This window comes from Sciurus carolinensis, chromosome 17, assembly GCF_902686445.1.
Source record: "Sciurus carolinensis chromosome 17, mSciCar1.2, whole genome shotgun sequence".
NCBI lineage: Eukaryota > Metazoa > Chordata > Mammalia > Rodentia > Sciuridae > Sciurus > Sciurus carolinensis.
This window is the reverse complement of record NC_062229.1, coordinates 16,627,672-16,644,148: the sequence shown is the minus strand read 5'-3', so window position 1 is coordinate 16,644,148 and position 16,477 is coordinate 16,627,672. Positions and strand designations below refer to the sequence as shown.

At 39.0% G+C, this 16,477-nt stretch overlaps 2 pseudogenes; both read right to left on the bottom strand.

The window, feature by feature from the left end:
- Positions 1-1,533: 1,533 nt before the first annotated feature.
- Positions 1,534-2,140, bottom strand: LOC124968377 (olfactory receptor 7G2-like; annotated as a pseudogene).
- A 13,095-nt stretch (positions 2,141-15,235) lies between these two features.
- Positions 15,236-16,167, bottom strand: LOC124968107 (putative gustatory receptor clone PTE03; annotated as a pseudogene).
- Between the last annotated feature and the right edge of the window lie 310 nt (positions 16,168-16,477).

Here is a 16,477-nt window from a genome sequence, read left to right as displayed (position 1 = left end):
GCCACACTTTGTTCCTCCTCAGAAATGATTCATATGTTTAATGTCACCACATGTAACATACAAAATATAGAGCACACAAATCAAGAAATAACTTCTGAAACCAATGAAAAGATCATTTCTGGAGCACAAGCATTAAACTTGCAAGAAGAAATGGAATTCATTAGTTGGTATGTTGTTTAGGGATGTCTACAAGGGTGATAAATATGAATTGCATTGCTGTAAAAATGACAGTTTTTCAGGGCAAAACTGATCCACTACTAGCAATCAAATACTGACTGTATCAAACAAATTCCCATCTCTGCAGTCACCATACCTCCCTCTGTATTCTGTCTTCTCCACTTCTTTCTTAAGAACAGACATGGGATGATCTTGAGATCCCACCCAGATGATCCACCAAGTGCTCCTTCTCTGCCAACCCCCTTCTCCCAAACAAGCAACATTCACCATTTATGCCACACGTTGATCACAAGTTTTCAGGACAGGATGTTGACACAGTTTAAAGACCACCATCCAGTCCACCTCAGAGATGCAAGTATTTGGTACATGGAGAATTCCCCGCTCAAGACACCCAAGAGTGTGTCCTCAGATTGTTGCCTGTGGCATCAGGTCCAGGTATGTCAACTGCATTTGCACTATCACCTGGGGAAGGGGAGGAGACCAGTGAGTGCAGGGAAGAGGCCACTTCATGGGGGACTGAGTGAAGGATGTTCTGCTCTCTGTGTTACTGTATTTCCTACCTCTCACATCTTTGGAATGAAGGGTATTTCTCCTTATTGTCAGAGACGGTATTGTCCATCTTCATTGATGGAGTTCAAGCATGTCACAGTCATCTCAAAACAGTGATCTGATCCATCATGCCAATTTTATAGATGAAGACATGAAAATGGTTGATGCTATTTTTGCCCCAGAAGTATAGATGCCAGTAACAGATAGGATATGAATGTCCAACCTTTTGCTTGCTTTAGGTCTGATACCCAGATGAAATTCTAATGGCCCCAGCTGTATGATCAGTGGAAACAATTCTATGAATATGACCGAGCAGTTCTTAAAGACCACCCTTATCCCGCCATCTTTCACTAACTTGCTTTCTTCTGAATTTCAGAACAAGGAAAATTCTAAGACTAGAATCCTTGCTTCAGAGGCTGTCTGTGTGGAACCAGAGCAACAAAATTATGTTTGGGGTGAGAAATCATGTGTAAAACATCACAGAGCTATACTACAATCAGTGACGGGTTTCAAGACAAACTAAAATCCATGTGGCCATTATGGTATTTCATTAATTTAGAAGAGTATAATGACAGATGAGTAAGGAATTATGGCTCATCACAAATGTTGTCACTGTTAATTGTTCTAGAAACCCAGTTCGAAAAAGCGCAAATGACATAGAACAGCTATCCAACTGATGAGTTTCTTCAAGGCTTCCTTCATGTCCTTGTTTCTCAAACCATAGATAAATGGGTTCATCTATTGAGGGGCGACTGTGTACATCACTGAATCCCCTGCAGTCTTCCTGGGGGAGTCAGAAATGAAGAGCTAATGCACCCCAAAAGCTGTCCCATAGAACAAGAAGACAACAGACAGGTGAGACCCACAGGTGGAAAAGGCTTTATGCTTCCCTCCTGATGAGGGCATTCTCAAGACAGAGGACACAATGTGAACGTAAGAGAAAATGATTCCAGAGAAGGCACCCCAAATATGCAAGCCACTATGTATATCAGGATGTTATCAATGAAGTTATCAGAACAAGACAGCTTGATAATCTGAGCAAGTTCACAGAAGAAGTGGGGGATCTCCAGGTTGTGCAGAAGGACAACTTCAGCACCATCACACTGTGCAGCAGGCCATCCATGAGGCTAATCAACAAGGAAAACAAGGTCAGGAGTCCACACAGGCAGGGGTTCATGATGGCTGTGTACCTGAGAGGATGGCAGATGGCAACATAGCGGTCATAGGACATTACTGCAAGCAGACAATTTTCCAAGCCACCAAAAACCAAGACAAAGCAGACCTGGGTGAGGCAGCCTGTGTAGGTGATGCTCTGACTCTGTGTTAGGATGTTCACCAGCATCTTTGGGATCGTGCTTGAACTTAAACAGATATCAGTGAAGGAAAGATTGGCAAGAAAGAAGTACATGGGTGTGTGGAGCTGGGAGTCAGAGCTGACAGCCAGGATGATGAGCAGGTTCCCCAGGATGGTGACCAGGTACATGGACAGGAACAGGTTGAAAATGAGGGGCTGCAGTTGCTGGGTCCTCTGTCAGTCCCAGGAGGAGGAATTCTAAAAGAGTTGTTTGATTTCCAGTTTCCACATTGGTGATGAATCTGAAGGAAAAGAATGAGTGAAAAGATAAAGAAATATATGGACCATCAGTAGCAGTATATCATGGAAATGTGTTAGAAAATTCCTCCTTGACACCTTGTTATTGTTGCTTCCACAGGATGCAATTTTCATAAAACAACTGTACTCACTTCCAGAGAATTAATTGGAGTGGTGTGTCTTATGCTCCCTTTTTGGCTAGAATAGGAGTGAGGTTGTGCATCTGATCTGTGTACTGAAGATGGACAAGGTGTCCTCCAGAAGCAGAGACACACTCAGTGATGACTGGGATCTTGATCTGAAGGATTGTCTATGGGAGGAGGCTCAGAAGCTGCTTCCTGACTGGGGCAGGGCTGTTGAGTGACATCACATGCCAACTCCTATTGTCTCTCTATCCCTGGAGGCTCAAAATGCAAGGTCCTCATTAAACTAACTATTTTACTGTCATTCTAATCCCAGGAGTGCATGTCCTAAAGGACCAAGACTTTGGAGGTGAGGAGTTCAGGATAGCCAATTTTCTGACCCCAAGGCCAGGTGTTCACTTATTTCTGTTCATCTCCATTTGTAGACCTTGCACATGTAACACACAGCACAACTATGATAGATAAAGTCCAGTGTTCCTTTAAGTTACAAACTAAGGCACATCTATTAAATTATCTACTAAACTTTATCTCAAAGTCTGTTTCCTATTTTAAGTGTGAGAATGTCTCATGTATGTGTGTGTAAATAGTGTCATTTTAAATGTTATCTAGATCTTAAAAAATACAGACGACACTCAGGCATGTCTTTTCTTAACTCTAATAGTATTAATTAAACTTTAAATTTTGCTTTTCATGTTTAGCACAGATGATTATTATCTGCTTTCAATGATCATGGCTCATGACCAAAAATACAGATAGGACCATGACTCTTTGTTCAGAATTCGAAAATATGTTCTTCAATACTGTCACAATAGTTTCAGTAGTTGTCTTCCCTAAAGGAGAGTGTGAGTTGAAATTATCATTCTTCATGCTTAATGAAGAGATATGTTAATTATTTACAAAATCATCAAAAGAAAGAACTATGCAAATGTGTACATGAACTCAGCACATCTATTCGATTTTGACATCATTCTGGGAGTGAAATTGGTGTTCATGTTAGTGTTCGCCTTAAAGATTTTTAAACTTAAGGGCTTCAGTTTGTTCATGTATTATCAGCACATTTTACATCATGTTAACTTGTTACACATAAATCTCTAGTTCCAAGTAGATTGGATGTTTTTTGACAAGATGGCATGTATATACACGTGTGTGTGTGTGTATGTGTATATATACATGTATGTATATACACACCCAGGGGCACTCAGTCACTGATTCACATCCCCCTCTTATTTTGAGACAGGGTCTCACTACGTTGCTTAGGGCCTCAGTAAATTTCTGAGGCTGGCCTTGAACTTGTGATCCTCCTACTTCAGCCTTCTGAGTTTCTGGGATTACAGGTTTGTAGGTGTGTGCCACTGTGTCTGGTGCTTCTGATATCTTTCTTCACCATTTTAATCCCATCAATGTCTAACACACATGAGTGATAATTAAAATTAACAAAGACATCATTGGGATTACAAAACGGTCATTTTTTCTGTGCACCACAGAAAGAGAACAGCAAATATAAAAAGAGAATAATGTTTTTCAGGTACCAGTAAAGAACATGACACAATTTTCCAAATGGGTAGAAGCCAACAGCTCCATGGATTTACCCCATAAGCAAGAAGTATTTTCTCTTTCTAGATATTGCAAACGTGGTGTTCTAGAGGACCAGTTGCTAAGGGTAGAGATAGAGATTTTTGCTCAAGAAGTATGGGTGAGCTCAAGAATCAAGCATTACCAGACCCATGAATGTGGGCCTATAACCTTATAGTTGCAGAAAAATCTCCAAGGAAGGACAGAACCAAACTCAGTAATGATTTGTGGATGGGTTCTTAATGTTATGTTCTTCATATCTTCAAACATCCAAAGATTAAACAGATTTTTGGAGTGTAGACCTGACTGATGATGGGTGAGGCAACCGTGGCCCCACCAGATAAAAAAATCTGTTTGCATTTGTATTGATTGATTGACACATTGTAGTTATACATAATATTGGAGTTCATTTTGGTGTAATTATATAAGCATGGACTATAATTTGCTCCATTTCAGTCCTCAGTACTTTCTCTTTCCCTCCCCACCTTCTAATCTCTCTTCCCCTTCCTCTACTCTACTGGTCTTCCTTCTACCCATTTACAATTTTACAAATTTGTGCTTCATAGATACACTTAAAGTTGAAATTTACTGTGGTATATTCATTTATTTACATAGCATAATTTGGTCAATTTAATTCCACAGTTCTTCCCTTTCCCCATCCCTCCTTCCTCCTCCTCAATCCCCTTCCTCCTCCTCAATCCCCTTCCTCTACTCCACTGATCTCTCTTCTGTTTTCATGGATTTCCTTTTCTTTCCCTCTTTCTTTGCTCTAGCAACAGCATATGAGAGAAATCATTCTTGCCTCTCTGAGTCTGACTTATTTCACTCAGCATGATGCTGTCCAGTTACATCCATTTACCAGTGACATAATTTTATTTTTCTTTATGGCTAAGTAACACTCCATTTGTGTATGTATCATGTTTTCTTACTACAATCATTGATTGAGGGACACCTAGGCTGTTCTCATAAACAGGCTACTGGGAATTGAGTTGCTATAAACATTGGTATGCATATATCATGTAGTATACTAATTTTAGTTCTTTTGGATAAGTACCATGGAGTGGGATAGCTGGGTCATGTGGTGATTCCTTTTCTAGTCTTTTGAGGAATCTACATACCACGTTTCAGAGTGAATGTAGTAATTTGTAGACCCTCAACAACATATAAGTGAACATTTCACCCATTTCCTTACCAACATTTGTTATTATTTGCATTTTGATAATTTTGACCCTAACTGGAGTGAGATGAAATCTTATTATAGGTTCGATTTGCATCTTTCTGATTGCTAAGAGAGATGAACATTTTTTCATATATTTGTTGAACATTTGCATTTCTTCTTTTGAGAAATGTCTCTGCTCATGTCCATCAAAAGCACCACTGAATGGACCTCTGTACTAGCTTCTGCTTCTCTTTCAGTACATGCCTTTAGAGTCACAAACATACTCATAAATTAAATCAAGAAATCTGACATCACAGTTCAAGTCGAAATAAGATGTATGAATATCAACATTTAAATACAAGTGATAAAGCAGAGTGTACCATAATAATGCAACCCTACAGGGTGCATTCCATTTATTTCTCTGTAAAATTTGAATTTGGCTTTGAACATTATATACAGAATGTTTCTAATAGAGTCTCTGTAATCAAAATGCACTAAGCATTTAACAAATATCTCACTTTTCTTTTAAAATTTCAGTACCAAGTTTTCCAGATTTCATAGTATTGGTTCATGTGTGTGTTATCAACATTGTTACAGAAAATTCCAAACTAACAGAAAAAGAGTTAATTTACAGTATAAAGCACCTTTGTGATTTTATGTAAAATACCTGAGGGCATATTTGTTACCCCAGCAAACCTGATTTGATTGATTGATGTGTTGATATCATTAAGACAGGAGATATTGTTGCAAGAACATATATAGTAATCTTATTGTTTGAAAAGAGAGTCCAGCAATCATCAATGAAAGACTTCTTTACTGCTGAATTGCATTACAGTGAATGGATGAAGTATTTCATAAAACATGCTAAAATGAAAATAAATTTGGATACCTTTCTTATCAAAGCCAGAAATACATTTCAGATGGATTCAGTCTCAATTTCAAAAGGAAAGACTATGAATTCTTTGTTTAATCAAGGCTTATCGAGTATAGATGCAGAGGGAAAATACTGACAAATTAAATCATGGTAAAACTAAGCAATTTTGGACATCCATGATTAGTAAATTGCAGATAGAAAGGAGGCACTCTCTTAAAGAAAAATATTTAATAGTAGGTAATTATTTTTCTTATTTATTCAGTTTATTTATTATTTATTGTTAACATATTTATTAATATTTAATATTCAAATAAGAATTGCTATTCTAAATGCAAAAATAACTTATAAATTAGGAAAATAAAGTTTAAGGCAATGGAAATATCATAAACATTTATTTAACAAGGTAGGAACCTAAATGGCTCATAATATGTAAGACTCCCTGTTTCATAATAAGAAGGTATATTAATTAATATGTTACAGCCATTAGTTTGTCAAGGTAAATAAAGTATTCTACAAGTGATGTGAAACACAAGAAATATCTAATTAGAATTTAAATTCATTATCATTTATAAATACTCTTTGTCAACCCCAAGAACTATATACAATTGCCAGTAAATGTACCCTGTATGTCAAAATGCATTTTATTTCCTTTGGAAGACATGGAGGAAAATATTCACACAATAAAAGAAAAATAGATACCCAAATTACATCCACATCAAAAATGCCCCTTATCTTCAAGTTTCAATACACAACTCAGACACTGAACACCGAAAATAGATAAATAATTGCTAAATGAACAGATAACAGTGGATTTGATGTAAGCACAAAGACCAGAAGAACATGACATGTGATTAACCCATTGATTAGCAAGGGTGGGCATTGGCACATGATTTCTATTCTCTAAACATACTGTCTCTGCTTGTGTTCCACAGAGGCAGAGCCTAAAGCAGAGTTTCTAGTTTTAGCAATTTTTTGGTGGTGCACCCACAGAGAAGGCAATGTCAAAAAGAAACAAATTTACATAGTGACATGTACAGGGATATCTGCAAGGTTGATCAAAATGCACTAGAGTGGAAGTCACAATTTTGAAGGTTAAATAGTGATCAAACACTGGAGATCAGTACTGTCTAGATGAATAGTTTCCATCTCTGTGGATACAATACCTCCCACTTTTCTCAGTGTCTTCACCACTTCTATCTTATAAAGAAATGTCACTGGGCTCAGGGCCACACAGGTAAACCAGGATAAGTTTCTCTTCTGCAAATCCTCTTTTCCCCATTATCATATAAGTCATATTCCCTCATTTACCACAATGGACACAGCTAGTGGTACAGGATCTGGGTGTGCATAGAGGGCTCCCATTCAGTCCTCTACAGAGCTGCAGTCTGGTAGATCCACAGAAAAAGGACCAAGGGGAGGACCACCAGTGTTCTACCTCTGGCATCATGTCCAAATATGACGTGTGTGTTTGCTCCTATCACCTGGGTTCCTGAGGGAGAACCAGCCCTGAGACCAGCTCACCTCAGGGAGGACTGAGTGAAGCCTGCAGTCTGTCCCTGTAGAGTCTGTCCCTGCTCAGGTGTCTTTGGTGCGAAAGGTAAACCTCTGTTGTTTCAGTTTATTGACAATGGATTTCTTGTTCTTATTAGGACTGAAGTCATCTTCCTTGTGAGTTTCAAAGATCTTGTAATCATTTCAAAACATGGATATGAGATGAAACCATTTTAATTATAGAAATTGAAATTTAATATGGTAGATGCTGTTACTACCTGAGAAAGATATTTGCTGCCAGTAATTTGTCTCAGTAATTGCTTTGTGTAATCCCTTTATCTCACATTAGGACTAAGTCTAAGGAAGAAATTCACTTGAGCCTAATTAAGTGACCAGGTATAAACTATTCCCTAGGTATGGCCACCACTGGGTTTAGTCCTTAGCCTGTCCACTATGTCTAAATTGCCTCTTCTGAGGAAGCATAGATTTTTTTCTAAAACTCTGAATTCTGATGTAGGCTCTTCTTCCATGTAACTTGAATAAATAAATGGTCTTAAGAGAACTAAAATCATGCATTTAACATTAAAGAGTTAGACATAAAGCAAAGTGAGGTCATCAACCAAGTCACAACACAGTCATGTTATCTCATTATTTTAGAGATGGTCCTCTGAAAGAATGTAAGTGACAGGAAAATCAGAATTCTGGACCACAAGTCATCCTGCTGCTTTTTGACATACCCACGAAACCCAACTACAAAGCAAATGACTCATTAAAGATGATCTATTATCTTGTCAGTGACCTTCCTCAAGGTCCCCTTCATGTCCCTGTTCCTCAGGCTGTAGATAAAGGGGTTCAGCACTTGAGGAACCACAGTGTACATCACTGAAGCCACTGCAGTCTTTCTGGGAGAGTCAGTAAACACAGAGGTAATGTACACCCCGAAAGCTGTCCCATAGAACAAGAAGACAACAGACAGGTGAGACCCACAGGTGGAAAAGGCTTTATGCTTCCCTTTTGATGATGACATTTTTAAAACAGAGGAAACAATGTGAACATAAGAAAAAATTATGCCAGAGAGAGGAATACCAACAAATATGCAAGCTGTCAGATATAAAGGGATGTTGTGAATAAAGGTATCAGAACAGGCCAGCTTGATAATCTGAGCAAGTTCACAGAGAAGTGGGGAATCTCCAGGTCTGTGCAGAAGGACAGCCTCAGCACCATCAGACTGTGAAGCAGGGCATCCACAATGCTAATCAATAAGGAAAACAAGGTCAGCAGTCCACACGGCAGGGGTTCTGATGAGTGTGTACCTGAGAGGAGGCAGATGGTCACATAGCGGTCATAGGCCATCATTGCAGCAGACATTTTCTAAGACAGTAAAAACCAAGACAAAACAGAGCTGGGAGATGCAGTCTTTATAAGTGATGCTCTGATTCTGTGTCTGGAGGTCCACCAGCATCTTTGGAATCATGCTTGTGCTTAAACAGATGTCATTAAAGGAAAGATTGGAGAGAAAGAAGTACATGGGAGTGTGGAGGTGGGAGTCAGAGCTGACAGCCAGGATGATGAGCAGGTTCCCCAGAATGGTGACCAGGTACATGGACAGGAACAGACTGAAGAGAGGGGTTGTAAGGCTGGTCATCTGTCAGTCCCAGGAGAAGGAATTCTGAAACAGCTGTGTGGTTTCTAGTTTCTAAGTTGTTGACAAACCTTATGAAATTGATGGGGTGAAAGGTAAAAATTAATGGACCAGCAAGAGCAGTATCACCTGAGAACATGTTAGACCATGGTGGTAGACCTCCAGAACTATTTCTATGTAAATTTCTATTAAGCAACCCAGTTCGAGATAATTGGTTATGATAGTCCTCACAACTAATATACTCACCAAACCTTGCTCAACACCAGCACAAAATACAAATATATTTCAGAATATTTTATGTCATTATGTTTAAAAAGCAGCAGATTTCTGGTGTGGGGCAACAGTGAAATCTCCTTGAGGAGAGTATGAGACTGGAAGACCGAAGCCTGAGGGTTATCAGTTCAAACATGTGGGGAATTTGTCAAGTAGATGACAGTTGACAGGAGTCCACCTGGGGAGACTGGTTTCTCATCACTCTTGGTGTCCTGTCCTCACTGCTTCCCCAGTGAGGACATATTCTCATAAAACATGGGCTCACCTTACCAAAGTATTGATTAAAGCTCTTTGCCCCTGCTTGGATTAAGAGGAATGGTTTGAACATCTACCTAATGTTTTTTGTAGTACTTGAGATGGAACCCAGGGCCTCACATGTGCTAGGTAAGTGCTGTACATCTAGGAACATCCATAGTCCAACTTACCTGAATGCTGAAGATATAAGATCCATCCTCAGGAAATGCAGACTGATTAAATGAATGGATGAGATCCTGGTCAGGAAGGTTCATCTCTGGGAAAAGGCTCAGGTGGTGCTTCCTGGTTGGGGATGGACTTTTGAGGGAGGTGGTAACAGGCGACTCCTACAGTCTCTTGTCCCTGGGGCTCAATATCCAAAGCTCCTCATTAGACATTATCTCACTATTCTTCTCATCTCAGGAGTGCATGTCCTTAAAGACCAAGACTTTGGAGGTGAGGAGTTTGGGATGGCTGATTCCTGACTCCACAGGCCAGGTGTTCACCATTCATTTCCTTCCATTGTTTCTTCTCATTTCCATTTCTGAGTCCTTAAACATGTACCAAGAGCACTTCTCATAAATTCCAGTGTTGCTTTTAACTTACGAACTGTGCCACTCTACTTATTTCATGATATCTGGAAGCTTGGTTCCTGTTTTAGGCATGACAATATGTCTGATATATGTGGGTCTAAATGTTGTAATTTTAACAGTTATCTAAATATTATAAAATACAAACACTCAGAGATGACTTTTCTTTGCTACCTTTGATGTTAATTTTTTGCTTTTTATTGAACATAGAGGATTATAGTCTATTTTCTAGGATCACTGCTGATGGTCAAATTATAGACAGATTCATGACTCTTCATTTAGAATTTGATGAACACATTCTTCAATTATATCACAATAGTTTCAGTAGTTCTCTTCACATACAGAAATGGTAGTTGAATTTATGTTTCTTCATTTTTATGTGAAATTATAATTTCACATAAAGTTATGAAACCACAAAAAGGCAGTGTGTCCATATATTTAGCACATATATCACCCATCACTTAATGGAGTTGGTGTTTTGTGTTGGTGTTTATTTAAAAACCTTCCATACTTAGTGATTTCTCTATCATCATATGTTTATCAAGTTTTACATTTAACCTCTTTCCATGTGAAATTATATTTCATTGAATATATCATTTGCAATTTGTGAAGAGATGAATTGTGGTGGTTTGCTTCAACATCTCAACTCTATTGATTTGAAAAGGGAAAGAGTAGAAAAATGTAATAGATCTTTAATGGGTTTGTTTAATTTTTAAGAGAAACTCATATGTGGGAGGCTATCCAGAAATGACCTCCTCAAGTCAGAAGAGAGATGTGGGAATTTCTAGAACTATGTTCTAGAGTGAACAGTTCAACACAAGTTGGAGTGCTGAAATAAACTAGGCGCACACATTTCTCTCAATAAATACAGAAAGCAACTAGTCTTGGAAACAAAAAGTAATTTAAATTTTATAAGTAATACAACATTCCATAGAACATCACCAGACTCACAAATTTATACAGAAGTTCTTCCTAACATTCAGGGGAGGTGATTAATTGATTTCAACATTAAAGGGATTTCTGGAAAGATAGGGAAGGAATATGCTCTATATCATCCACATCCTGGATGATGAATGCAGAAAAGTTTAATACACAAATGGAAAACCAAAATGTACTTTGACTACAAAATTTCTGGCAGAATGATAGAAATAGGAGCCCAGCAAAGAATAAAAAATTGTGACTATTTTTTTTCTCAAGAATGCAAGGTTGGTTCTATCTCTACATAATCACATCATGTGCTCTTGACTACACCAGGTCTTTTCTCAAATGTCTTCTTCTCAGTGAAGCATCTCATTACCATCTGTTTCAAATTGAAATACTTTAGCATTATCTTATTTCCTGACATAATCCACAGCATTTCTCAACACTTAAAAGAATATGATTTTCTTATTACAACCAGTTGAGCTACCAAGAATAAGACAGAATCAGAGGTTGATACTGATGGGTTATTAGAACGTGCACCTGGAATGAGAAGCTGGGGAAGAGAAGAACTGGAGAAGAGATAACACTTAGGGATAATTTGTGCTAGGACCACCAGTATCCTCTGACCTGACTGGGGATTATGGACTGAAATGCACCTTCACCTTTTGGTATGTCCCCAAGAAGAGCAAGTGAGTCAGGTTTTTAAACTGCATAGTTTGGCCATGGATGTAATTTGGGAAAGGGAAGTAATCTTGGGTGCAGTCTATTTATTTATTTATTTATTTATTTATTTATTATGTATTTATTTATGTATTATTATTTAGCAGGAATTGAACCTAGGGTGCTTAACTCAGCCAGATCCCCAGCCTTTTTCATTTTTTAATTTTGAGACAGGGTCTTGCTAAATTTCTCAGTGCCTCACTAATTCCCAAGGCTGGCTTTGTATCCTCAATCCTCCTGCCTCAGTCTCCCAAGCTGCTGGGATTATAGCATGACCACCAAACTCAGTCCAGTCAATCTCTGCTACCAAGGCATTCCCAGAAGGGATCTGAGAGTGAAGCGCTGACTGCCAGCCCTCAGCTGCTTGGTGTTAATTCCAACTCTCCTGACATGAGATCCAGATGACACCTCATGCCATCATGCTTGTTTCCCTTGTGTATTGTCTATTTTCCTCTCATGGATGACTCAGGATGTCATGAATGAGGGCATTGACAGATGGGCTTGATGATCTGAGTGAGTATGTAGAAGTGAGGAACTCCAGGTCTGTGCAGAAGTGAAGTCATGGCACCATCTGACACATCAGGCCATCTATAATGTTGTTGAACAGAGAGGACTGAATGGCAGGACTCACAGAGGCAGAGGTTCATGGTAACCATTTATTCCAAGGAGTTACTGACAGTCATGAAACAATTACAGGACATTACTGCAAGGGAAATTTTCTAAGACAGTATAAACCAAGACAAAGCATGGCTGGGAGAGAAATTGTGCTTAAGTGATGCTCAGGTCCTGTGCTCTGATGTTCCCAGGATCTTTGGTATTGTGCTTGTGCTTAAATAGATGTCAGTCAAGGATGGGAGGGAGAGGATGAAGTACAGCTCGGTGTGATGAAGGGCATTCCTGTACATTATTAAAGAAATTTTCACTTCATTTGTGAGTTACTGTTTAATAGTTTTCATAAATACCTTTCATCACAGTCTGACTTAGCATGAGATACTCCTCAATATATTACAAGAAAGCTATGTATTTATTTTGTTTTATTTTCTTTTGGACCCCTAACCCAGGTTTCCTGGAATCTATACAAAGTTTGCCTGTGTACAAGAGTTTCTCTGTCCTATGAACTGTGCAAAACCCTGTCTACCTACTCATTAAAAATAATTTCTTCCTGGTGTATTATCAAGGTCTTTGTTTTGTAAGTTTTATTTTATTTTCAGGGGCACAATTGTACATTTTATTGGGTGCATTCTGATAGTTTATCACATGTGTACACTGTACCGAATGATTCATAGATGGAATCTAAAATGTTGATCTCAGAATTAGAGAGTAGAATAGTCGTTACCAGCATCTAGGAATGGCAGGGAGGAGGGGATGTGAGGAAGTGTCAGTGAACAGGTGCCAGGTTTCAGGTGGAGGGGAGGAGTATGTTCTGGTGCTCTATTGCACAGTATGGTGACTGGTCAGTAATACTACATGCTATATTTCACAGTGGGATCTTTGAAAGCAAAGGGCATGTATTACCATATATAATTGTGTTTAAATTCATCTCACAGCTACTCATTTTCAGAGATCAAAATGGATGTTTAGTCACTATATTGTGAAGATTGAATTTGAAAATGCAGCATAACTTAAATCTGTTTTTCTTATTCAGGATTTTATTAACAAATGCTTAGAAAAAATTATAAAATTTTAGAAATAAGATTGGTTGTTGCAGGCATGTGAAAGAAAAATTTTAATAAAATGACTTTTATGTTTTTAAGTTGAATTTTAAAAAAAAATTAAACAAAATATTTTCCATGTAAACATTTCAGATTGCATTTGTCTATGGGTAACCACTGATAAACCACAGAGAAACCACAGAGAAAGAGGGGCTACTGTACTTTCTCAAATGTGAAACGGTGGATATGATAATTTACTACTTAATAATCATTTCACATGGCATAATTAAATGAATACAATAAAATTAAATGAAAGTGCTACTTAAATACCTAAAAGATAATTAAATTTTAACATCATGTATCTTGCAAAAATATACAGCAAGGAAAAATCAACTCCTGACACACATATCATCAGTAAATCTCAAAAACATCAGGGCAAGTAAAAGAAGGCACAGTTCAACAATGTATGCCATTTTTTACAATAAAAGATAATTTAAAAAAAAAGAAGGCATGGTTAATATGTTGCAATTCAACTTTTGGAACTGAGGATTGAACCAGAGTTGCTCTTCCATTGAGGTACACCCCAGCCCTTTTATATTTTTATTTTGGGACAGGGTCTCACCAAGTGGCCCCAGCTGGCCTTGAACATTTGCAAAGCTCCTGCCCCAGCCCTCAGTTCTGGTATTACAGCTGTGTGCCACTGTACCTGGCACAATTAAACTTTAACAAGGTAAAATTATGTGCCATATCTTAAGCCAAATGGAGAAATGCTGGAAACAGGAAAAAATGACTAACACACAATTATGGATAGTGGACACCCTGGGAGAGGTGTCATGTCAGAATATGCACAGACAGGCAGTCCAGAGATCGAGTGAACTCACGGGGAAACAGCTGAAGCTGATTCCAGGGAGCTGTGCCTAGAGGTCCTCAATTAAGTCTAATTTATTCAAGATGATCATCTTGTTGGAGCAAAGTTGAGTGTCATTTTTTTCTTATTTGAGATAGAGCATTCTTATGGATAGAAATCAAAAATTTCATAGCCATGTCAAATCTGTGAGTGGAACTCAGCCCGATTTCATAGATGAGAAGCCAAGGGCAGTGGGTGGTCTGGGTGCTGTGCAGGCAGAATATTTCAGCCTCTGGGCTGTGTGCTCAGAAAGGGATAACGACAGCAATGCATAGCTGCGGTGTTCTGGAGGATTATCTCAGCTCAATAGTATCCTGTCCAGATAATCAGCCATCACAGCCCTGGTGATAAAGCTCAGAATGTAATAAGGCTGTTAAACTAGGAATAACTTCAGATGTAGCACGCTACATGGACTGAGGAGAAATTTAGTCCTTCAGCTACGCCTGGATCTTTCTTTCACTCCTTTGCCCTAATGACCTGATGTCATTAAACTTCACCTGAGAAATACCCCCAAGTCATTAGAGGAAAATCCTTTGCTTATGTTCTGCTACTATGAAAGATGACCAACAGATCAAGCTTAGAATGGTCACAGGTGTTTTCAGGAGACCACAGTCATCTTTCAAATCTAAGTTGAAACACTGGTAGCATAAGGGAGTCTAATTGGTAGCATAGGAACGTGATGGTGGAAGAACTCACCATGTGGCTTACTCGGTGTTCTTTCACATTGACTCATTCTGCAATCACAAGAAAGGAGAGGATCTAATGAGCTTCCTCAAGGCCTCCTTCATGTCCCTGTTCCTCAGGCTGTAGATAAAGGGGTTCAGCATTTGAGGGATCACCGTGTACATCAATGAAGCTATCACAGTCTTTCTGGTTGAATCAGTAAATGCAGAGCTAATGTACACCCCAAAAGCTGTCCCATAGAACAAGGAAACGACAGACAGGTGAGACCCACAGGTGGAAAAGGCTTTATTCTTTCCCCCAGAGGATGAAATTCTCAGAATGGAGGAGACTATTTTAATGTAAGAGTAAATAATTCCAAGGAGAGGAACACCACCCAACATGCTAGTCACTACATATACCAGGATGTTATTAAGGAGGGTGTCAGAACAGGCCAGTTTGATGACCTGATCAAGTTCACAGAAGAAGTGGGGAACCTCCAGTTCTGTGCAGAAGGACAGCCTCGCACCATCAGACTGTGCAGCAGGCCATCTACAATGCTGATGGTCAAGAACAACAGGATCAGTAGGATGCACAGGTGTGTTCATGATGACTGAGTACCTGAGGGATGGCAGATGGCCACATAATGGTCATAAGCCATTGCTGCAAGGAGAAAGTTTTCCATTCCAGCAAAAACCAGGACAAAGTAGACCTGGGTGAGGCAGCCTGCTTAACTGATGATCTTGCTCTGTCTCTGGATGTTCACTAGCATCCTAGGGACTGTGCTGGTGCTGAACCAGATGTCAGTGAAGGACAGGTTGGAGAGGAAGAAGTACATGGGGGTGCGGAGGTGGGAGTTGGAGCAGATAGCCAGGATGATGAGCAGGTTCCCAAGCACTGTGACCAGGTACATGGACAGGAACAGGCCAAAGAGGATGGGCTGCAGTTCAGGATCATCTGAGAGACCCAGGAGGAGGAATTCTACTGCACCAGTTTGGTTTTCTGATTTCATGTTGCTGAGGAGAAAAGAAAAGATGATGGAACAGAGTAGGTGTGCCAGGGTCTATTATTTTGAAAAACTTTCACATAAACTTTGTGAAGATATTATTGCTAGTCTCTCTCTCTCTCTCTCTCTCTCTCTCTCTCTCTCTCTCTCTCTCTCTCTCTCTCTCTCTTTTCTTTAAACATTTTTCTTTCTGTCCTACTCTCTTCTACCCTACTTGATTTTCTGGAATTTTTATTGGAATGCTCACACTTTTCCACATTGTACCAATGATTAGAAATAAAATAGAAAGTGATATATCAGTCTTAACACTGAAAAT